We start from the raw sequence: 5,000 nt of genomic DNA on the forward strand, positions 1-5,000 counted from the left end.
CTATTCAGTCTCCCACTCAAGTACTAACCAGGCCCAACTCTGTTTAGTTTCTGAGATCAGACGGGATCAGGCGATGTCAGAGTGGTTTGGCCATAAGCAACAGTTAGTTGGAAATGTGCCGTTTTTCTTGCCTTGCCTTGCCTTGCGCCCAGAAGGAAAATTCTTGCCTTGCGAGCAGAAGGAAAATTCAAACAGATTTCTGCAAGAAGACAAAATAAAATGCTTACAGTACCTGGTATTCCTAGGCAGTCTCCCACTCAAGTACTAACCAGGCCCAACTCTGTTTAGCTTCTGAGATCAGACGGGATCAGGCGTTGTCAGAGTGGTTTGGCCATAAGCAACAGTTAGCTGGAAATGTGCCGTTTTTCTTGCCTTGCCTTGCGCCCAGAAGGAAAATTCTTGCCTTGCGAGCAGAAGGAAAATTCAAACAGATTTCTGCTAGAAGACAAAATAAAATGCTTACAGTACCTGGTATTCCTAGGCAGTCTCCCACTCAAGTACTAACCAGGCCCAACTCTGTTTAGCTTCTGAGATCAGACGGGATCAGGCGTTGTCAGAGTGGTTTGGCCATAAGCAACAGTTTGTTGGAAATGTGCCGTTTTTCTTGCCTTGCCTTGCGACCAGAAGGAAAATTCTTGCCTTGCGAGCAGAAGGAAAATTCAAACAGATTTCTGCAAGAAGACAAAATAAAATGCTTACAGTACCTGGTATTACTAGGCAGTCTCCCACTCAAGTACTAAACAGGCCCAACTCTGTTTAGCTTCTCAGATCAGACAGGATCAGGCATTGTCAGAGTGGTTTGGACATAAGCAATAGTCTGGAAATGTGCCGTTTTTCTTGCCTTGCCTTGCGATCAGAAGGAAAATTCTTGCCTTGCGACCAGAAGGAAAATTCAAACAGATTTCTGCAAGAAGACAAAATAAAATGCTTACAGTACCTGGTATTCCTAGGCAGTCTCCCACTCAAGTACTAACCAGGCCCAACTCTGTTTAGCTTCTGACATCAGACGGGATCAGGCGTTGTCAGAGTGGTTTGGCCATAAGCAACAGTTAGTTGGAAATGTGCCGTTTTTCTTGCCTTGCCTTGCCTTGCGCCCAGAAGGAAAATTCTTGCCTTGCGAGCAGAAGGAAAATTCAAACAGATTTCTGCTAGAAGACAAAATAAAATGCTTACAGTACCTGGTATTCCTAGGCAGTCTCCCACTCAAGTACTAACCAGGCCCAACTCTGTTTAGCTTCTGAGATCAGACGGGATCAGGCGTTGTCAGAGTGGTTTGGCCGTAAGCAACAGTTAGTTGGAAATGTGCCGTTTTTCTTGCCTTGCCTTGCGACCAGAAGGAAAATTCTTGCCTTGCGAGCAGAAGGAAAATTCAAACAGATTTCTGCAAGGAGACAAAATAAAATGCTTACAGTACCTGGTATTCCTAGGCAGTCTCACACTCAAGTACTAACCAGGCCCAACTCTGTTTAGCTTCTCAGATCAGACAGGATCAGGCATTGTCAGAGTGGTTTGGACGTAAACAACAGTCTGGAAATGTGCGCCTTGCCTTGCCTTGCCTTGCCTTGCCTTGCCTTGCCTTGCCTTGCCTTGCCTTGCCTTGCCTTGCCTTGCCTTGCCTTGCCTTGCCTTGCCTTGCCTTGCGCCCAGAAGGAAAATTCTTGCCTTGCGAGCAGAAGGAAAATTCAAACAGATTTCTGCAAGGAGACAAAATAAAATGCTTACAGTACCTGGTATTCCTAGGCAGTCTCACACTCAAGTACTAACCAGGCCCAACTCTGTTTAGCTTCTCAGATCAGACAGGATCAGGCATTGTCAGAGTGGTTTGGACGTAAACAACAGTCTGGAAATGTGCGTGCCTTGCCTTGCCTTGCCTTGCCTTGCCTTGCCTTGCCTTGCCTTGCCTTGCCTTGCCTTGCCTTGCCTTGCCTTGCCTTGCCTTGCCTTGCCTTGCCTTGCGCCCAGAAGGAAAATTCTTGCCTTGCGAGCAGAAGGAAAATTCAAACAGATTTCTGCAAGAAGACAAAATAAAATGCTTACAGTACCTGGTATTCCTAGGCAGTCTCCCACTCAAGTACTAACCAGGCCCAACTCTGTTTAGCTTCTGAGATCAGACAGGATCAGACGTTGTCAGAGTGGTTTGGCCATAAGCAACAGTTAGTTGGAAATGTGCCGTTTTTCTTGCCTTGCCTTGCGCCCAGAAGGAAAATTCTTGCCTTGCGAGCAGAAGGAAAATTCAAACAGATTTCTGCAAGGAGACAAAATAAAATGCTTACAGTACTTGGTATTCCTAGGCAGTCTCACACTCAAGTACTAACCAGGCCCAACTCTGTTTAGCTTCTCAGATCAGACAGGATCAGGCATTGTCGATTTCTGCAAGAAGACAAAATAAAATGCTTACAGTACCTGGTATTCCTAGGCAGTCTCCCACTCAAGTACTAACCAGGCCCAACTCTGTTTAGCTTCTGAGATCAGACAGGATCAGACGTTGTCAGAGTGGTTTGGCCATAAGCAACAGTTAGTTGGAAATGTGCCGTTTTTCTTGCCTTGCCTTGCGCCCAGAAGGAAAATTCTTGCCTTGCGAGCAGAAGGAAAATTCAAACAGATTTCTGCAAGGAGACAAAATAAAATGCTTACAGTACTTGGTATTCCTAGGCAGTCTCACACTCAAGTACTAACCAGGCCCAACTCTGTTTAGCTTCTCAGATCAGACAGGATCAGGCATTGTCAGAGTGGTTTGGACGTAAACAACAGTCTGGAAATGTGCGCCTTGCCTTGCCTTGCCTTGCCTTGCCTTGCCTTGCCTTGCCTTGCCTTGCCTTGCCTTGCCTTGCCTTGCCTTGCCTTGCCTTGCCTTGCCTTGCCTTGCCTTGCCTTGCCTTGCCTTGCCTTGCCTTGCCTTGCCTTGCCTTGCGCCCAGAAGGAAAATTCTTGCCTTGCGAGCAGAAGGAAAATTCAAACAGATTTCTGCAAGAAGACAAAATAAAATGCTTACAGTACCTGGTATTCCTAGGCAGTCTCCCACTCAAGTACTAACCAGGCCCAACTCTGTTTAGCTTCTGAGATCAGACAGGATCAGACGTTGTCAGAGTGGTTTGGCCATAAGCAACAGTTAGTTGGAAATGTGCCGTTTTTCTTGCCTTGCCTTGCGCCCAGAAGGAAAATTCTTGCCTTGCGAGCAGAAGGAAAATTCAAACAGATTTCTGCAAGGAGACAAAATAAAATGCTTACAGTACTTGGTATTCCTAGGCAGTCTCACACTCAAGTACTAACCAGGCCCAACTCTGTTTAGCTTCTCAGATCAGACAGGATCAGGCATTGTCGATTTCTGCAAGAAGACAAAATAAAATGCTTACAGTACCTGGTATTCCTAGGCAGTCTCCCACTCAAGTACTAACCAGGCCCAACTCTGTTTAGCTTCTGAGATCAGACAGGATCAGACGTTGTCAGAGTGGTTTGGCCATAAGCAACAGTTAGTTGGAAATGTGCCGTTTTTCTTGCCTTGCCTTGCGCCCAGAAGGAAAATTCTTGCCTTGCGAGCAGAAGGAAAATTCAAACAGATTTCTGCAAGGAGACAAAATAAAATGCTTACAGTACTTGGTATTCCTAGGCAGTCTCACACTCAAGTACTAACCAGGCCCAACTCTGTTTAGCTTCTCAGATCAGACAGGATCAGGCATTGTCAGAGTGGTTTGGACGTAAACAACAGTCTGGAAATGTGCGCCTTGCCTTGCCTTGCCTTGCCTTGCCTTGCCTTGCCTTGCCTTGCCTTGCCTTGCCTTGCCTTGCCTTGCCTTGCCTTGCCTTGCCTTGCCTTGCCTTGCCTTGCCTTGCCTTGCCTTGCGCCCAGAAGGAAAATTCTTGCCTTGCGAGCAGAAGGAAAATTCAAACAGATTTCTGCAAGAAGACAAAATAAAATGCTTACAGTACCTGGTATTCCTAGGCAGTCTCCCACTCAAGTACTAACCAGGCCCAACTCTGTTTAGCTTCTGAGATCAGACAGGATCAGACGTTGTCAGAGTGGTTTGGCCATAAGCAACAGTTAGTTGGAAATGTGCCGTTTTTCTTGCCTTGCCTTGCGCCCAGAAGGAAAATTCTTGCCTTGCGAGCAGAAGGAAAATTCAAACAGATTTCTGCAAGGAGACAAAATAAAATGCTTACAGTACTTGGTATTCCTAGGCAGTCTCACACTCAAGTACTAACCAGGCCCAACTCTGTTTAGCTTCTCAGATCAGACAGGATCAGGCATTGTCGATTTCTGCAAGAAGACAAAATAAAATGCTTACAGTACCTGGTATTCCTAGGCAGTCTCCCACTCAAGTACTAACCAGGCCCAACTCTGTTTAGCTTCTGAGATCAGACAGGATCAGACGTTGTCAGAGTGGTTTGGCCATAAGCAACAGTTAGTTGGAAATGTGCCGTTTTTCTTGCCTTGCCTTGCGCCCAGAAGGAAAATTCTTGCCTTGCGAGCAGAAGGAAAATTCAAACAGATTTCTGCAAGGAGACAAAATAAAATGCTTACAGTACTTGGTATTCCTAGGCAGTCTCACACTCAAGTACTAACCAGGCCCAACTCTGTTTAGCTTCTCAGATCAGACAGGATCAGGCATTGTCAGAGTGGTTTGGACGTAAACAACAGTCTGGAAATGTGCGCCTTGCCTTGCCTTGCCTTGCCTTGCCTTGCCTTGCCTTGCCTTGCCTTGCCTTGCCTTGCCTTGCCTTGCCTTGCGCCCAGAAGGAAAATTCTTGCCTTGCGAGCAGAAGGAAAATTCAAACAGATTTCTGCAAGGAGACAAAATAAAATGCTTACAGTACTTGGTATTCCTAGGCAGTCTCACACTCAAGTACTAACCAGGCCCAACTCTGTTTAGCTTCTCAGATCAGACAGGATCAGGCATTGTCAGAGTGGTTTGGACGTAAACAACAGTCTGGAAATGTGCGCCTTGCCTTGCCTTGCCTTGCCTTGCCTTGCCTTGCCTTGCCTTGCCTTGCCTTGCCTTGCC

The 5,000-nt window shown here is 46.4% G+C and overlaps 3 non-coding genes and 11 pseudogenes across 3 annotated transcripts; all 14 read right to left on the reverse strand.

The window, feature by feature from the left end:
• LOC132879467 (5S ribosomal RNA) overlaps positions 1–98 on the reverse strand; it is a 119-nt pseudogene extending 21 nt beyond the window's left edge.
• Positions 99–220: 122 nt separating this feature from the next.
• Positions 221–339, reverse strand: LOC132877274 (5S ribosomal RNA). The gene has a single exon (XR_009652956.1). It is a non-coding gene; the product is annotated as a 5S ribosomal RNA (ribosomal RNA).
• Positions 340–456: 117 nt separating this feature from the next.
• On the reverse strand, positions 457–575 carry LOC132877275 (5S ribosomal RNA). Its single transcript, XR_009652957.1, has one exon. It is a non-coding gene; the product is annotated as a 5S ribosomal RNA (ribosomal RNA).
• Positions 576–692: 117 nt separating this feature from the next.
• On the reverse strand, positions 693–811 carry LOC132881298 (5S ribosomal RNA; annotated as a pseudogene).
• Positions 812–925: 114 nt separating this feature from the next.
• Positions 926–1,044, reverse strand: LOC132878457 (5S ribosomal RNA; annotated as a pseudogene).
• Positions 1,045–1,166: 122 nt separating this feature from the next.
• Positions 1,167–1,285, reverse strand: LOC132876230 (5S ribosomal RNA). The gene has a single exon (XR_009651957.1). It is a non-coding gene; the product is annotated as a 5S ribosomal RNA (ribosomal RNA).
• A 117-nt stretch (positions 1,286–1,402) lies between these two features.
• On the reverse strand, positions 1,403–1,521 carry LOC132880691 (5S ribosomal RNA; annotated as a pseudogene).
• Positions 1,522–1,715: 194 nt separating this feature from the next.
• Positions 1,716–1,834, reverse strand: LOC132880692 (5S ribosomal RNA; annotated as a pseudogene).
• Positions 1,835–2,030: 196 nt separating this feature from the next.
• Positions 2,031–2,149, reverse strand: LOC132878824 (5S ribosomal RNA; annotated as a pseudogene).
• A 242-nt stretch (positions 2,150–2,391) lies between these two features.
• On the reverse strand, positions 2,392–2,510 carry LOC132878825 (5S ribosomal RNA; annotated as a pseudogene).
• A 475-nt stretch (positions 2,511–2,985) lies between these two features.
• LOC132878828 (5S ribosomal RNA) lies at positions 2,986–3,104 on the reverse strand (annotated as a pseudogene).
• A 242-nt stretch (positions 3,105–3,346) lies between these two features.
• On the reverse strand, positions 3,347–3,465 carry LOC132878829 (5S ribosomal RNA; annotated as a pseudogene).
• A 450-nt stretch (positions 3,466–3,915) lies between these two features.
• LOC132878830 (5S ribosomal RNA) lies at positions 3,916–4,034 on the reverse strand (annotated as a pseudogene).
• Positions 4,035–4,276: 242 nt separating this feature from the next.
• Positions 4,277–4,395, reverse strand: LOC132878831 (5S ribosomal RNA; annotated as a pseudogene).
• Positions 4,396–5,000: the final 605 nt, after the last annotated feature.

The sequence above is a fragment of the Neoarius graeffei genome, assembly GCF_027579695.1.
Source record: "Neoarius graeffei isolate fNeoGra1 chromosome 18 unlocalized genomic scaffold, fNeoGra1.pri SUPER_18_unloc_1, whole genome shotgun sequence".
Taxonomy (NCBI): Eukaryota; Metazoa; Chordata; class Actinopteri; order Siluriformes; family Ariidae; genus Neoarius; species Neoarius graeffei.